Source organism: Symphalangus syndactylus, chromosome 1, assembly GCF_028878055.3.
Source record: "Symphalangus syndactylus isolate Jambi chromosome 1, NHGRI_mSymSyn1-v2.1_pri, whole genome shotgun sequence".
Taxonomy (NCBI): Eukaryota; Metazoa; Chordata; class Mammalia; order Primates; family Hylobatidae; genus Symphalangus; species Symphalangus syndactylus.
The window spans coordinates 122,601,569-122,620,560 of NC_072423.2; positions in this window are offsets into that span (position 1 = coordinate 122,601,569).

Genomic DNA, 18,992 nt, shown 5'->3' on the forward strand with positions numbered 1-18,992 from the left:
GCGAGATCTCAGCTCATCGAAACCTCTGCCTTCTGGGTTCTGGTGATTCTTCTGCCTCAGTCTCCCGAGTAGCTGAGATTACAGGCATCCGCCACCATGCCCAGCTAATTTTGTATTTTTAGTAGAGACGAGGTTTCTCCATGTTTGTTAGGCTGGTCTTGAACTCCCGACCTCAGGTGATCCGCCTGCCTCGTCCTCCCAAAGTGCTGGGATTACAAGCGTGAGCCACTGCGTACGGCTCTAATTTTGTGTTTTTAGTAGAGATGGGGTTTCACCATGTTGGTCAGGCTGGTCTCGAACTCTGACCTCATGTGATCCACCTGCCTCAGCCTCCCAAAGTGCTGGGATTACAGGCGTGAGTCACCGTGCCTGGCTGATGACTTTTTAAAAATGTATGTATATACCCATATAAACACTGAGATCAAAACAGAACATTTCCACCACTCCAGAAGTTTCATTCATGACCCTTCCCAATCATTAACTCCCAAGGCAATCACTATTCTGATGTCTACCAGTATAAACTCACTTTGAACTTTGTATAACTTACCATCTTCATTTTACAGAGTGAGAAACTGAGGTGTAGAGAAGTTAATTAACTTGGCCTAATGAAACTGCCATTGCAAAATTATAACTGAGACAGTGAAAGAGATCTGACTTAACCAATTCCATCTTGCTTCTAGCTTCCGAGCTGTCATTGCTCATTCCTGGGCATAGGCAGAACTAACTTTGGGAGGAACTTACTTTATAGTTTAAAACAAAGATGTTAACAGCCCTTTCCCAAAACAAATCTGCTTCTTGCCTGTGACTAGACTACCTTTGTAGGACTAACAAATTAGCCACAAGATTAGAAATTAAGGTTTAGGAGTCATACAGCTGAAGACTACAAGATTCTGACCATCACCAAATTGCTCCTGGGGATAACATCACTGTTGTAAAACCTAAGATCAGTGCTTGAGATATTTTAGAGACCCTGCACTTGATGGATCAGCTGGTACCACTCAGCTCCATAAACTGGTTCATCTGATCTTGTGGCCCCCACCCAGGAACTGACTCAGTACAAGAAGATAGCTTCAAATTCCTATGAGTTCATTTCCGACCCAACCAATCAGCACTCCCAACTCACTGGCCTCCACCCACCCACCAAATTATCCTTAAAAACTCTGATTCCCAAATGCTCTGGGAGACCGATTTGAGTAATAATAAAACTCTGGTCTCCTACACAGCTGGCTCTATGTGAATTACTCTTTCTCTATTGCAGTCCCCCTGTCTTGATAAATTGGCTCCGTCTAGGCAGTGGGCAAGGTGAACCTGTCGGGCAGTTTTACGTCCTTTGCTCAGATCATTGGAACACTCCTTTTGTACAGAATGAGGTGTTGCCCAATTCTAGAATCACAAATAAAATCCATTTAGGATCTTTAAACTAAATTTGTTGTAATTTTGTCTTTCGACAGCAGATGTCAGCTCCCAATAAGAGTGGGTTAGATTGCACAGAAAGGGCTCAGAGTGGACAGATGAACTCACATAGGGAGCTGTGAAGGCTATCAAAGACACAGAAAGAGATCATGAGAGGGGCGTAATAGTGGAATTCACTAGACTGAGCTTGTCCAGCCTGCAGCCCATGGGCTGCATGTGGCCCAGGATGGCTTTGAATGCAGCCCAACACAAATCAGTAAACTTTCTTAAAACATTATAAGATTTTGGGGGGGGATTTTTATTTTAGCTCATCAGCTATCATTGGTATATTTTATGTGTGGCCCAATGTGGCCCAGGGAAGTGAAAAGATTGGACACTCCTGCACTAGAACCTTCCTGGGAGGTGGGGCTTTTGACAGGGTCAAGTGCTGCCTAGGAGCCTCTCCCTCAGGCTTAGCAGTAAAGAGGGCAGGTCATCGAAACAGCAAGAGCAGGCCCATAGACCTTACTTTGTGTTTTTTAGCCTGAGCTGCTTTCACAAATTGCCACAGATTGATGGCTTAAACGACAGGTATTTATTTCCCACAGTTCTGGAGGCTGGGAATTCTACAAGGGGCTAGCAAATTCAGTTCCTGGTGAGGGCTCTTTTATTGCCTTGTAGACAGCAGCCTTCTTAATGTATGCTCACATACAGCCTTATCTCCTAGTATGCATGTGGGGAGAGGGAAAGCTGTCTCATCTTTTCCTCTTATTAAAATTTAATAATCTCATCATGAGGTCCCCACCCTCCTGACCTAATCTAGATCTAATTACCTCCCAAAGACACCATCTCCTAATACCATCACATTGGGGGTTAGGACTTCAGTGAATTTTGGAGAGACACAAACATTCAGCCCCTAACAGTTTAAGTACTTTTAAAATTCAGCACCGTTTTGAAGATTTATTAATATTCATGTACATATCTAATCCTGTGGTTCCCAAACTGCACCAACGTGCTCTGGGTAGCTGCAGGGAGCCCATAAAGGTGCTTTGGGATACTTTCCATTTTGGTGGGAAACACAGTGATGCAAAACATCTGTCAGGCATCACGTGAACCACTAACTTGAGGTACTTCACAGTTCCAGCATTAGACTGCTACATTCCTTTCCATGACATCTTATTTTTGCAAAGCTGTATTTTCAGCAGTTGCAGTGACAAGCAGATACTGCATGAAAATCAAGGGGAAACAAAATAAGGGCACAGTGTCCAATCTGACCCCAACATTTGAGAAGCCACACGGTGTCCAACAGGCACACACATCACATCCCCTCAGTAAATAATTCTGGTTATTTAAGAATGAAATATTATTTTTTCCTCCAATGTATGTGTATAAATTTCTTCAAACAGGTACTAGTGTGTTGGGACATAAATACTTATTAAACTGTTTGGACCATCTACTTAATAACAGAGCAGAATGGCTAGCTAGAGCTGTTAGCCATTTCTTTTGGCCTAGGAACACCGTGAAGACATTGGTGCATCAAGTAAGAATGTTTGGGAACGCCTGGTCTAGTTGATCATATTCGTTAGTGAGCCAACACCACATTTTATTATCCAGACCCCCAGTGAGCGACACCTGGGTGGAGTCCAGTTCAGTGCAAACAGCATTGCATGGAACGCCCTCCCCCATGGCCGTAGGGACCTGTGTGAGAGAATGTTTCTGGGCTTTATGTCTGAGAGTAGAATTTATACGATGTGTGCATGACTGATTGGACCAGAGAATGCTGGAGTACTCCTGAGAATGGCTGTGCCAGTCAACGCTCCCGCCTGGAATCCATGAGACTACCCCATCCCTACCCCCTATATTTAGCACTTGGCATTTCCATCCTTCTAATTTTTTGCCGGTTTAATAGATGAGAAGTGATTTCCCTTACTGTTGTAATTTGTGTTTTTTCTCATTATGGATGAATTGGAGCATTTCTTCATATAGACTCATTGGCCACTCAGGATTTCTCATTCAGCGAATTCCATACTTATCCTTTGCTCATTTCTCAGTTGAATATTTTTGTCTCTTTCTTGTGGATTTGTAGGAATTTCTGGATGCTTCAAGATATAAACCCCCTGTTCATTTTAGATGTTGCAACTATCTTCTCCCAATATGTCATTTATCTCTTAACTTGATCCAACTAACCTTTCGTTGACTGGAAATCTTTAATTTGAATATAATAAAATCCATCCATTTTTTGCCTTATTGTCCAAGTTATTTGATCTTAAGAAGTGCTTCCCCACCCTCAGTCTACAAATATATAATCCTATATTTTTTTCTACAAAGACATTAGCCCACATTTTTTTCTATTAGCAAGATCTTTGAATTTTGCATTATTGAATTTTCTTTGAATCTAGGCATTTTTCAGCTGAATAAATTACCATCATAACAGAAATCAGTGAAAATGAATTCAATGATAAGCACTAGGTGTAAGCTTTTCAGAGAAAGAAAAAACTTTTTATTTAGTAAATATGATAATGAAAACGTATTGCAAAATAAGAAAAAAGAGACAAACATCAATCCAATTCTTATACACTGGTCTCCAGTGAAACAACATCAGAACATTTCTTTGAGGTTTGTAGCCATGTGAAACACGAATTTTTCTCAAAGTAAAACTTTATATTGGCAAAGGTCCTTAAGAAAATGTGCTTTCTTCATAAAGATGTATTATTGTTAAATTCCAGTATGCTTTATTCTGTTAATTCTTCATTATGCTTTATTCTATTAATTGCAGGTTAGTTGCTTTTAGCTCACACATTCCTAAATCTGCATTCATTAATGTCGACAACTATCGAAACCACTCAGGCTTGTATATATTTTTCAGAATGAGTAATTTTATCTTATTTGTTTTTACTTATTTTTTTGAGACAGGATCTCACTCTGTTGCCCAGACTGGAGTGCAGTGGCACGATCTTGGCTCACCGCAACCTCGGCCTCCCAGGCTCAAGTGATTCTCCTGCCTCAGCCTTCCGAGTAGCTGGGATTAGAGGCGGACACCACTACCACCTGGCTAATTTTTGTATTTTTAGTAGAGATGGAGTTTCACCATGTTGAGCAGGCTGGTCTCGAACTCCTGACCTCAAATGATCCACCCACCTCAGCCTCCCAAATTGCTGGGATTACAGGCGTGAGCCACCATGATGGGCCAGAATGAGTAATTTTAAAAGTAAAAAGTTGGCAGTATATTAGTAGCTTAAATTTTATCCCTCCTACTTCCAAGACAAAGATAAAATTACTGAATTAAAAATAATCAGAGGGCAGGCATGGTGGCTCATACCTGTAATCCCAGCACTTTGGGAGGTAGATATGGGAGGATTGCTTGAACCCAGGAGTTCGAGACCACTCTGGACAATATAGTGAGACCTCACCTCTAAAAAATGAAATAAAAATAAATAAATCATAAAAAATCTGAAATTAGGAATGAATTAGATAAATCAATTTTAATTCAGATTCACTAATTGATTGTATATATCTGAAATTCTATAACATGCACACATATAAAAGATTTCATCTTGTGATATGTTGGAAATGAACATTTCCTCTGTCCTTTCTATACCAGAGTCAGTAAAATCCTTTGTAAGATCAGTGGGACGCTCTTCCAAGTGAAAATAAATGTTTTGAACTACAACCCATAGCAGGGCAAATGTTTGAGGGTGGGGGTAGGTCTGCCTCCAGTTAAATAAGTAACTCAGGCTGCTGAGGTTAAAATTTTTAAAAGCTGAGTTTGGGTTTGTATCTGGAGAAAAGTTTGATGGACTTTGATATTTAAGCAAACAGATTCCAAAGAGCTTTGAGGAGAAAAGTTTTTATTTTCACCAAAGTGTGAATATATCTGCTGTTAATTTGTTTGTACTCACTTTAGGAGCAAATTTGGTTTAGGAAAATTAGATGTGAATATCTTCCATTTTTTCCTAGTTTTACTGCATTCACTCCTTGGGATCTGCCCTTCTCCCGCTCCATGAGTATTTGAAGCACATAATTCAGCCAAGTACTTCTTTTGTTTTGTTTTGTTTTTTAAAATAAATTGAAGGTGTACAAGTGCAGTTTTGTGACGTGAATGTATTGAGTGGTGATTAAGTCTGGGCTCTTAGTGTAATCATCACCTGAAGAGTGTACATTATCATTAGGTAATTCCTCATCCCTCACCCCCCTCCCACTGTCCCTAAGCCAAGTACTTCTGTATACATGAAAGAATGGTTTGCAAAGATAGCCTCCAAGTTATCAATAACAATGATCTGTGGGAGTGGGATTTAGAAACTATTGGTTAGGGGATGACTTTTGCATTTTAATGTATTCTATATTATTGAATTTTTGTGAACTAAAAGAATAAAGAAAAAGAAAATAAACAATAATAATTGAAGGAATCTCAAGCTGCTTAGAGCCTTTAAATCATTCTCGTAAATAATTAATGGCTCAAAAAGGCAATAATACTACAACACACTACTTAGAAAGCAGGAAAATGAAAACATCCTTATCAGAACCTTTAAGATATCCTCAAAGGTAAATGTATATTCTTGAATGCTTTCATTAAAGAGTGAAAGTAAATTAACCCCATGTAGTGAGTAGAACTGTGTATCCCAGAAAGATGTGCTCAAGTCCTAACTCCCAGTATCTGGGAGCGTGACTTACTTGGAAATAGAGTCTTTGCAAGTGTAATCAAGTTAACATGATGTCGTACCGGATTGGGGGGCTCCAATCCAATGACCAGTGTCCTTATAAGAAGAGGAAAATTGGGCGGGCATGGTGGCTCACACCTGTAACCCTAGCACTTTGGGAGGCCGAGGTGGGTGGATCACCTGAGGTCGGGAGTTTGAGACCAGCCTGACCAACATGGAGAAACCCCATCTCTACTAAAAACACAAAATTAGCTGGGCATGATGGCACATGCCTGTAATCCCAGCTACTTGGGAGGCTGAGGCAGGAGAATCACTTGAACCCGGAAGGCGGAGGTTGCAGTGAGCCGAGATCCTGCCATTGCACTCCAGCCTGGGCAACAAGAGCGAAACTCTGTCTCAAAAAAAAAAAAAAAAAAAGAAGAAGAAGAGGAAAATTTGGACACAGACACATGGGGGAAGGCCATGTGAAGACGGAAGCAGAGACTAGAGTTTTGCATCTGCAAACTAAGGAACCCCAAGGATTGCTGGCAACCACCAGAAGCAGGAAGAGGCAAGGAATGACTTTCCCCAGGATCCTCCAGAGAGCGCATAATGGAGTAATCATACTGATTACTTCATCTAAACAATAGTGCCTCCTAGCAATGACAAAGTTACTTTCAATTTTTCTTTATTTTTACTGTAACAAAGCAATAATGAACACCTTTGTGCATGCATATTTTTTTTTTTTTATTATACTTTAGGGTTTTAGGGTACATGTGCACAATGTGCAGGTTTGTTACATATGTATCCATGTGCCATGTTGATTTCCTGCACCCATTAACTCGTCATTTAGCATTAGGTGTATCTCCTAATGCTGTCCCTCCCCCCTCCCCCCACCCCACAACAGTCCCCGGAGCGTGATGTTCCCCTTCCTGTGTCCATGAGTTCTCATTGTTCAATTCCCACCTATGAGTGAGAACATGCGGTGTTTGGTTTTTTGTCCTTGTGATAGTTTACTGAGAATGATGTTTTCCAGTTTCATCCATGTCCCTACAAAGGACACGAACTCATCATTTTTTATGGCTGCATAGTATTCCATGGTGTATATGTGCCACATTTTCTTAATCCAGTCTATCGTTGTTGGACATTTGGGTTGGTTCCAACTCTTTGCTATTGTGAATAGTGCCGCAATAAACATACGTGTTCATGTGTCTTTATAGCAGCAGTGCATGCATATTTTTATATTTGGGTAATTATTCAGGTAAATAGTCAAAGGAGGATTATGGGTCAAAGGGTATACAAATCTTAACTATTCAAACATATTTCCAAACTCCCATCCAGAAATGTTGCACAATTTGCACTCCTACACCATTGCAGAGAGAATACCTTACTCTCCACTTCTCCACCCTCTGACTCCTACGTTTTCTTTATTTAAAACTAACGTCCAGGCCAGGTGTGGTGGCTCATGACTGTAATCCCAGCACTTCAGGAGGCCAAAACAGGAGAATCACTTGAGTCCAGGAGTTAGAGACCAGCCTGGGCACCATAGGGAAACCCTGTCTCTACTGAAAAAAAAAAAAAAAAATGTTAAATTAACTAGGTCTGATGGTGTGTGCCTGTAGTCCCAGCTATTGGGAGGCCGAGGAGGGAGGATCGCCTGAACCCGGGAGGTTGAGGCTACAGTGAGCTGTGATCATGCCAGTGCACTTTAGGGCAAGACCCTGTCTCACAAACAAAACAAAACAACAAAACTAATATCCTTATTAACATATGTCACATGCCACATAATTAACCTATTTATAGCGTTAATACACCAAATAATTCAATTATTTTTGGTGTATTCACAGAATTGTGCAACTATCATCACAACCAATTTTAGAACATATTCATCACCCCCAGAAGAATCTCCATACCCCATAGAGTCATTCTTATTATTACCAAAGCCCAGTACCTGGGAACCATTAATCTACTTTCTATCTCTACGGATTTGCCTATTCTGGGCATTTCAAATAAATGGAATCATACAATATGTGGTCTTTTGTGGTTGGTATATTTAACTTAACATGATGCTTTCAAGATTCATCCGTATTACAGAATGTGTTAGTATGTCTTTCCTTTTTTTTGCCAAAAATATTCTATTGTATGGATATAGCACATTTTATTTATCCATTCGTCAGTTGATGAACATTTGAGTTGTTTTAATTTTTTGCTATTGTGAATAATGCTGCTATGAACATTCATGTACAAGTTTTTGTGTGGACATCGGTTTTTATTTCTCTTGGGTATATACCTAGGAGTGGAATTGCTGGACCATAGAATAATTATGTTTGACATTTTGAGCAACCACTTTCCCTTTTAATTGCTAATATTATTCATTTGTACCTTCTCATTTTTAAAAAAGAATTAATATTGGCAGGTCCATATAATTAATCTTCTCAAGTAATAAACTTTCAGCCTTCTTTATCTCCTGTATTACATTTTTGTTTTCTATTTCACTGATCTCTGCACTTATCTTTATCATTTCATTTTTACATGTTTGATGAGCATATTTAGCTATTCTAACTTCTTAAACTAAAATACCTAGCTCATTAATTTTCAGCTTTTTTCTTTGTTAATATAATCATTAAGACTAAGTTTGACTTCTTAGTATTGTTTTAGCTGTAATCCACAAATTTGGTACACAATCATTTTGTTATCATTCAGTTCTAAATATTTTCTAATTTCTATAGCAATTTCCTCTTAGACCCAGCATTGCTTAGAAATATTTCAAAATCTCCAAATCTTGTGGAGGTGTTACATTTATCTCCTTGTTATTAAACTCTAACTTAGTGAGTCTCAAACTTGAGCCTTATCAGGATCACCTTGTTAAAACACAGATTTCCAGGCCCCACTCTAGAGTTTCTGATTCACTATGTCCGGGTGGGACCTTGCATTACAGTAGCCACTAGCCACGTGTGGCCACTTAAATTAAACTTAATCTAAATAAATTTTAAAATTCAACTCCTCAGTCATATTATCCACATTTTAAGTGTTCAATAGCCACATGTGGCTAGTGGCTACCGTATTAAACAACATTGATATAGAACAATACCACAGAAGCTTCTATTAAACTATCACAGTCTAGTTGAAAGGGCCCTGGAGGCACAGTCAAATCTAAGGTCTTAATACAGGGTTTAACTGACTTGCCCTTAACCCTGTATTTCCAATAGGTACCTTGGGTTGAGCCAGATCTGCAGGCCTGTGTCTGGGAGCCAGGAGTCCAAGCTCCATCCTGTTCAGCCTCAGTTACAATCTTAGCCTCCATTCTGGCAACCTCACACCTATGTGTGCTTCTGTAGCCCCCCTCTCCACAGAGCCAGGGACCACAGTGCAAGGCAAAGCTGACTTGGATGTGCACCTGCTTAAAACCAGTCAGAGGCTCCTTGCTGTCCTCAGCATGGGGACCTCTGAGCCTAATCAGAGCCCTGGGCATTCAAGATGGTAAAGGGTGGTTTGTTCATGTCCCCTCTCCTCTAGTTTGTGATCCCTGAGGGCAGGTGCGGCTCATCCCTGGCACTAGCTGGGTGCTGGGCAGAGTAGGTGCTGAGCGTCACTTGTGGAATGAAAGCACCAGGTTGGGGAGCTGCTGGGCTGTTGGCTGGGCAAGGCTGGGCGCCAGTCCGGGCCTGCAGGGGCTGGGCTTGGGAGGGAAGGAGGATGGAGCTCCAGGTAAGGAAGCAGCCACCTGCCCTCTGCAGCCGGAGTTGAAACCATGTCCACATCTGCTCAGGTGAACATGTCCTTCTCGCTCTCCCTGGAGCTGCTCTCCTGTCAGAAGCTCCCAGCCATCCAGATGCTGCCTGGGGTGGACATTCAGCAGAGCGCGAGTGGAGAGAGAGAGATGATGTTTACTCAGAACCTGCTCCTGGAACACACCAACCAGACCACTCAGGCCCACCCAAGGCCCACCCACATGAAGAGGAGGGCCAAAGTGGGCTGGTTTCTGTTCTGCTGGGGCCAGAGGAGGAAAGACCTGGCAGGGCCTTCAGAAATAAGGAGCCTCTGCCCCTGTCCTGGGGCTCAGTCTCCCCTAGAAGAGGCCCTGTGTGCAGAGAGATGAGGGCCATCCACCCTTACCTACCTCATGAGCCCAAAGCTGGGTGAGGGGCCAGAGTGGCAAATCAGGGAAGACTCCCTGCAGGAGGTGGCATGTGAAGCCTGTATACTCTTTAATCAAAGGAGAAGGGAAACACATTGATGGGCTCAGGGAATGCCTGATGGGTGGAAACAGTGAGAGTACCTGAGACAGTTGTAAGGAATGAGCACCATAGGCCAGAAGGTCACTAGGCTGTGGTGTGGAGGCTAAGGTGGGGCTGCAGATGAGGAGTATGAAGGAGTGGCCCAGGGGAGTGTTGCCCACACAGCTGAAATGACCTTTATGAAGATTATGACAGTGAGAGAAATCTAACAAAGCTGACTCCATCCTGGCTGTGACCTCATAGGCTAACTGTCCTCGTTCATTCCTGGGCATAGACCAAGCTAACTATGAGAGGAATATAGTTTTTCTTTTTTTTCTTTTTTTTTTTTTTTTGAGGTGGAGTCTCACTCTGTCACCCAGGCTGGAGTGCAGTGGCGGGACCTCGGCTCACTGCAAGCTCCGCCTCCCGGGTTCACACCATTTTCCTGCCTCAGCCTCCCAAAATGCTGGGATTACAAGTGAGCCACTGTGCCTGGCCTTATAGTTTAACTTTAAAGCAAGAATGATAATAGCCCCTTCTCAAAACTAACCTCCTCCTTGTTTGGGGACCAAATCCACCTTTGTAAAACTAATGAAAGACCACGAGGTTAGAGTTATGGTAGTGGCCTGAATCCTGCTAAGCTCTAAGCATAGTAAAGTGATAGCCAGCCATTGCTCCCCAGTTTGCTTACTGCTCAGGAGTCGTGTAGCTGGAGGCCAAAAGATTTATAACTTCCCCAATTGCTCCTATAGATAACATCACTATTGTTAAAACCTAAGATTGGTCTTTGAGATATTTTTCTGACTTTTGCATTCAGGCAAACCAAATGATACCACCTAGACCCATGACTAATACCAAGGAGCTGACTCAACCAGTCCTATGACCCCCAACCCAGAAAATGACTCAGCATGTGAAGACAGTTTGGACACTCTTATGGTTTCATCCCCAACCAATCAGTAGGACCCATTCTCTTTTTTTTTTTTTTTTTTTTTTTGAGAAGGAGTCTCGCTCTTTCACCCAGGCTGGAGTGCAGTGGCGCGATCTCGGCTCACTGCAGGCTCCGCCCCCCGGGGTTCACGCCATTCTCCTGCCTCAGCCTCCCGAGTAGCTGGGACTATAGGCGCCCGCCACCTCGCCCGGCTAATTTTTTTGTATTTTTAGTAGAGACGGGGTTTCACCGTGTTAGCCAGGATGGTCTCGACCTCCTGACGTCGTGATCCGCCCGCCTCGGCCTCCCAAAGTGCTGGGATTACAGGCGTGAGCCACCGCGCCCGGCGTCAGTAGGACCCATTCTCTATCCCCCTGCCAGCCTAATTATGCTTTAAAGCCCTAGCCTCTGAGCTCTTAGGGAGGCAGATTTGAGACATATCTCTCACCCTTCTGTTTGGCCATCTTGCAATAATTAAACTCTTTCTCTGCTGCAATCCTGCTGTCTTGATATATTGGCTTTTCTGTGCAGTGATCAAGAATAACCCATTGGACTGTAACACAATGGATGGGTTTGGTCACTTGGCAGTTGACAGTCCAATGACCACAATCAAGGAGGGTTTAACAAGGGGACTTTATTACTTGCAACAATTAAGGAGGATGCCAGGGATAGCACCCAAGAGCAATGCCTCCCCAAATAATGGTGAAAACAGGGCTTTTATTAGGTAGGTTAGCTGAGTCATTGTATGTAAAGGCAGTGCAGGTGCAGTCACCAATCATGCTTCTACATACATAGCATGTATAGAAAATGGCAAATAAGCTCCCCTCTGGGTGGGTGGGGTTTTTAGTATGATAATGAGGAGTGTTCATCAAAATTCATCTCCACCTCAAGTATCTCTGGATCCAAGCGATTTTCGTTTTTCTCCAGGGGCTGAGCTTCTTTCTGGAAGTTTTTGAAACAACAAGATCTCCAGATGCAACAGTTACATGTGGGTACTTTTCCAGAAGGACTCCAGAGAGGCCAGAAGCAAGAGGCTGAGCAATGGAGCTCGGGCTCTCCAGCCTGGCACCTAAGCAGCTGCTAGGGCTGAGAAGCTGGGGCTGAGGTGATGAGGTTGTGCATGCCTGAGGTGCCTGAGGGTGATGTAGGGACTGCCAGGAGCTAGAAGAGGCAGGGCACAGATAAGGCATGAGGCTGAGGGATGGGGCCAGGTGGCTTAGGGCCTGAGAGGAGCTGAAGGTTGAGCCCTGTGGGCCCCATGGAGGAGAAAGGAGGAAGAGGAGGGCAGCTCAATTGACCAGGGAGCAGGGAGCAGAGCTTGGGGGGAGTGAGGGAGGCAGGGATGGCAGGGGGAGTAGATGGCACATCATCCTGGCCCTTTCCTTGCACAGACTCCCACCAGCAGCCCTGGCCTTTAAAGGTAGCACCAGCCCCCTGCCACCTGTTGGGCACTTTCCCTGTTCTCTTCAAGAGCATCAGCACTTGGGGTCAGCAGGGTCCCCTGTGTCCCAGAGGCCTTGGCTCAGAGCCCACCCAGAATGGACAAGGTTTCCTGGTCTCCCACAGTTGCTGCTCCTGCAGGCCATAGTGACTGTGCCTGAGCTGCAGCTCTCCATCAGCTGGGTGGACTTTAGGACCTGCTTTGTGAGCCAGCAACAAATCTGGGAGGTCTACCTGATGCACCTGAGCAGCTGCCGAAGTTACTGGGCCACAGAAACTGGAGAGAAGACGACCCCCCCAGGAAGGATCTTGTCTTAGTCCATTTTCTGTTGCTTAGAATACCTGAAAGTGGGTAATTTATTTAAAAAATAATTTGTTTCTTACAGTTATGGAGAATGAGCAGTCCAAGGCCGAGGGGCTGCATTTGGTAAGGGCCTTCTTGCTGGTGGGGGCTGTTTGCCTGAGTGGACACAGGGCATCGCATGGTGAGGGAGAAAAGTGTTCTAGCTCAGGTCTCTCTTCCTCTTCTTATAAAGCCAGCTTTCCCACTCCCAAAATAACCTGTTAATCCATTAATCCATGAATGGATTAATTTATTCATGAAGGCAGAGCCTCCATGACCTAATCATCTCTTAAAGGCCCAGCTCTCAATACCACCACATTGGAGATTTAATTTCACCATGAGTTTTGGAAAAGACAAATGTTTAAACCATTGTGGAGCTCATGTATCATGTCCCTGTGAGGTGGCTCCCCAGGGCTGGCACCATTTGGAATTCCTGCAGAGCAGCCAGCCCCCCATTCCCATGTGATCCCAGAGTTGCCCTGCCCTGTGGTGCTGAGCAAGACCAGAGGTGCAGACCTGAGATGCAGGCAAGCCTGGGGGTGGGTGAATGGGTGAAGTCTTCCTGTGGTGGTACATGGGGCCACCTGTGCTCATGTTTGTCCTCCCTTCTTCTTGGAGCTGGCCAAAGACACGGTGACCTTCAAGGTCTCTCCAAACAGTGGGCTGCTGGAGGTGTGACCCACCAATGCACCCCCAACCTCCATTACCTTGTAGGTTTTCTTCACTGCCAGTTACAGCCCCTCCCAGAGTCCCCCGCACTGCCCACAGAGCCTGGACATCCTGCCCAGGGCCATTCCTAACCTGCTACCTATAGGAGCAGTAAGCTACACAAGTCCACGTTGGTGGTGCAAGATGTGCTTGGCAAGAAGGTCTGTACCCTGTTCTGGGGCCAAGAGTCTTATGATGACTAGAGATACCTGTCCCCTCATCAGCTCTGAGGCTCTGCCCCATCCCTCAGCCCCAGCCCGCAGCTATGGAATAAACATGGCCCAGGGCTGAGGAACAGGTCTGCTGGGGAGGGGGCTGTACCAGGTCACAGACTAGGGTGGTGGGGTGGAAACTGGAGAGGGGATAACCTGGCACCTCAGGTCTCCAGCTACTCTAGAACAGCCCCCTGGGATGGAGGAGGCTGTTTTCCAAAACGGCAATATTTGATACAATTTAATATCAAAAGGAGAAGAAAAACTCCTGGAAATACAGAAATAGTAAAACACTTCCTTAATCTGATCATGGCTATGTACAACACAATAAACTTACAAAAAACATCATGCAGTGTTGAAATGGTGAAAGATTTCCCTTTAAAATCAGAGTCAAGAAAAGAATGCCTATGCACATCACTTCTTTTCCATGTTGTACTGGAAGAACTAGCTAGTACAGCAAAGCAAGGAAGAGAAATATAAGACAAACGTCGGAAAGGAAGAGACACTATTTAACAAGGCTGTGGATATAAAAATCAACATACGAAATTACAATTCTCAATACCAGCAATTAATGGAAAATGAAATTAAGAAAACAAAAACAAAAGACAGTATTTACAAAAGCTTAAAAATATAAAGTACCCATACATAAGTAAAAACATACACGGGCTCTAATGAGAAAACTATAAACTAAAAGTTTACCATTGGACTTTGGAGAAGACAAATAAATGTAGAGACTATATAACATGTTGTTGGTTGGGAAGACTCAATATTGCAAACTGTCCTATAGAGTCACCACAACTCTGATCAAAATTCCATCACATGATTTGTTGTTGTGGAACTTAACAAGCTGATTCTAAGATTTAAATGGAAATGCAAAGAGCCAAGAAAAGCCAAGACCGTCTTAATGAAAAAACAACATGAGAGAACTTGCTTAACTAGATACCAAGAGGTTAACACACTAGAGTCCTTAAGAAAGTGTGGTATTGGTAGAAGAATGGCCAGGTGACTGAAACAGAACAGAGAACCAGAACCAAACCCACATGTACAGTCACTTGATTTACGATGGCACTGAGACAAGTGGGGGTCTTGCGGTCCGGCCGCAGGGGTTATTCAGGGATGCACCGAGAAGTAGTGAGAAGAATGGTGAAAGAAAGACACAGAAAAGCGGGATTAGGAGGGATGGTCCCCTGATAGGGAAGCGCCAACAGCTCTGGTTTATTCAGTGTTTTTATACATGCCAGGGGTCAAAAGTTTACACAATAACTATTTTTGTCTTCCTTTGATGCGGCCTCTGCAGTCTGCCCTGTGCTAACTATTAACTATGAGAAGCCATTCACAGCACTTCACTGATCTGGTAAGAACAGGAAGGTATCCATAACAGGATCTTCGGTGGGGGTCTTTGCCATCCCACCTACTTCCCTGTCTGCAGGCTTTGCCAATGCATGGGAATGTGAATTTGGCTCCCCACATGGGGGAAAGAACATCTTTCCAACAAAGGATCCTGGAAAAATCAGGCATCCATATTAAAAAAAAATGAAGATGAAAGCCTTCTTCACATCATACATGCACACAAAAAAACCAGTCTCAGGCAGATTAGATATGTAAATATGAAAGGCAAAAAAAAATTAAGTGAAAAGGCAAACCAAAGGAGGGCAAGATGTTTGCAAAACAGATAAGATGATAATGGACTCATGGGAAGAATACATAAGGCACTCCAATGAATCTCTAAGGACAAGAATGGACAACTCAATACAAAAATGGGGCTAGGCTTGGTGGCTCACACCTGTAATCCCAGCACTTTGGGAGTCCGAGGTGGGCGGATCACCTGAGGCCAGAAGTTTGAGACCAGCCTGGCCAATATGGTGAAACTCTGTCTCTACTAAAAACACAAAAATTAGTCAAGTGTGGTGGTGGCATGCTTGTGATCCCAGCTACTTGGGAGGCTAAAGTGGGAGGATCACTTGAGCCCAGGAGGCGGAGGTTGCAGTGAGCCAAGATCGTGCCACTGTACTCTAACTTGGGTGACAGAGCAAGACTCTGTCTCACAACAACAACAACAACAACAACAAGATCCATAAAACAAAAATGGGTGAAAGACTTGACTAGGTACTTCACAGAACAGAAAATCCAAGTGGCCAATGCATTTATGAAAAAGTGCTCAACCTCCTTAGGAAGGGGAGAAATGCAAATTTAAACTCAAGATATATCACTACACAGCCATAGATTGGGTAAAACTTACATCTGAAAAAATCAAGTATTATCAAAGATGTGACAAGCATGAAGTCTTCTACCCTGCTTTTTAAAAGTGTACACTGAAACGCCACTTAGGATAACGGCTTGGCATATCTAGTAAAGTTGAGAGATGTATTCTCCCTGACTCAGCATTCTTGCTCCCAGGTAAAGACCCTAGAGAAATCAAAGTGTCTGTGCTCCAGGATATAGTTAAAAGAAGGTTCACACAGGCATTATTCATCATAGCACATTTTCACCATTTGGAAAGCACCAAAGGTTTATCACTTTGGATATGGATGAATAACCTGTGGCCCATTCATACAACAGAATATAGCATAAAAACAAACAACTTGCTGGGCATGGTGGCTTGCACCTGTAACCTCAGCTGCTTGGGAGACTGAGGTGGCCAGATCACTTGAGATCAGGAGTTCAAGACCAGCTAGGGCGACATAGCAAGATCTGGAAAAAAAACAAAATAATTTGAGATGGAGTTTCACTCTGTCACCCAGGCTGGGGTGTAGTGGCACCATCTCAGCTCACTGCAACCTCTGCCTCCCAGTTTCAAGCCATCCTCTCACCTCAGCCTCCCAGGTAGCTGGGATTACAGGCACGCATCACCATGCCAGGCTAATTTTTGTATTTTTAGTAGAGATGGGGTTTCTCCATGTTGGCCAAGTTGGTCTTGAACTCCTGACCTCAAGTGATCCACCCACCGCCTCCCAAAGTGCTGAGATTACAGGCATGAGCCACTGTGCCCAGCCTCCAATTTTTTTTTTTTAATTAACCAGATATGGTGGCATGTGCCTGTAGCCCCAGCTACTCTGGAGGCTGAGGCAGGAGGATTGTTTGAGCTCAGGAGTTTGAGGCTGCAGTGAGCTATGATGGATGAATCTCAGAGTTGAGTGAAAGAAGCAAGAGTTCAAACTGTGACTGCTCTTATAAAGTTCAAAAACAAATAGAAGTAACCTATATTGTCAGAAATGAGTAATTACCCTGAAGGAAGGGGAGGTGGTGACTGAGAGAGGAAGGAGGGAGCTTTGGGATGCTGATAATTTTCTGTTTCTTTATAAGGGCAATGTGTACCCAGTATGTGCTTTGTGATATTCAAAAAAACAGGGCTGGGCATGGTGGCTCACACCTGTAATCCTAGCACTTTGGGAGGCTGAGGCAGGAGGATCACTGGAGCCCAGGAAATCGAGGATGCAGTGAGCTATGATTGCACCACCGCATTTTGGCTTGGGAATGAGATCGAGACCCTGTCTCTAAAAACAAATAAACAAAAACACATTAAATGATTTATGCACTTCTACATATGTTATTCTTCACTTAAAAAGTTTAAAAGATTACTGTAAGAACGTCAGGTGAAAGAAAACTTATAGCAAAAAGCATTAATAGAGACAGGGGAGTTATATTTAATAATTAAAGAAAATAATCGAGCCACTCACTCCTTCTTGGGCAGTATCTTATTCTGATTTTACTTCTCTATTGTGTTCTTTAATTCAGCCACTATAGTGTTCATTTCTAGGATTTATGGGTGTCATTTTCCAAGTTTTTTTCTTAGGAGTTATGTGACTTTATCTCTGAATGTTTTAAACAAAGTCTTTTCAGAAAGAGCACTCTCACCACTAGTTCATTGATGGCAAACCCTCCAGTGTATTCCTTCTGTTTTTATGCCATTTTATTTCTTCATGTGCTCAGTAATTTTTACTTACAAGTTCATTTCATTGAGATTCATCTTCCTTAGAAGCCCTCTAAGTCTTGAGTTACTGTGGCAACCTTGTTGTGGATTGCTTTAGTGTTTGCTTCTGCTAAGGCCTTACAGAATTCACAAGTGTTTAGGTTTGTTTTTGGGCTTGGGGCTTGCATTCATGGGGGGCTGAGTTTTCTACTCACGGCCTGGGGGCCTCATCCTGTACCAAGCTGCTTCACACTCATCCTGTGCATCCCCTCAACATGACCTCAAGGCCTTTGGTAAATTGTTAGCAGCATCCCATGTCAAGGATGGGGATGAAAGGGGATAACCTAGAACAAGAGGCTGCTGCCACATTTAGGCCAATGCTTAAACAGTGGTAGAAATATATAAACAGCTAAAAGAAACAGATGAGAATTCCACAAAGGCGAGTAGTCAGTGACCAGGAAATTAGAGCTCCAGAATTCACAGTTCACAGGCATCCATGGGTACCATCACAAGCTGCAAGACTACTGACCTCTCTCTCTCTCTCTCTGCACACAGGGAGGCCCCTGCCAACATGTCAACACTGTCTATTGTATCATAAAAATATCACATGTGTGAGAAAGAGTATTGACAACATACAATTTCATACAATTTTGGCATTTAATTTTAGGCATTACACCAAGATACCTGTGTGATAAGAATGATGTGTAAGACCAATAAAAGGAATGTTCTAGTCTAGTACTGTGTAATAGAACTATAATGTGAGACACAGATGCAAGTCAGGTATAGTTTTAACATTTTTGGTGGTCACATTTCAAAACATTTTTAAGAATAGGTCCAATTCATATACACCATGGAATATTATGCAGCCATAAAAAAGGATGAGTTCATGTCCTTTGCAGGGAAATGGATAAAGCTGGAAACCATCATCCTCAGCAAACTGACACAGGAACAGAAAATCAAGCACCGCATGTTCTCACTCATAAGTGGGAGTTGAACAATGAGAACACATAGACACAGAAAGGGGAACATCACACACCGGGGCCTGTCAGGGGATGGGAGGAAAGGGGAAGGAGAGCATTAGGACAAATACCTAATGCATGCAGGGCTTACAACCTAGATGATGGGTTGATGGGTGCAGCAAACCACCATGGCACATGTATACCTATGTAACAAACCTGCATGTTCGGCACATGTATCCTAGAGCT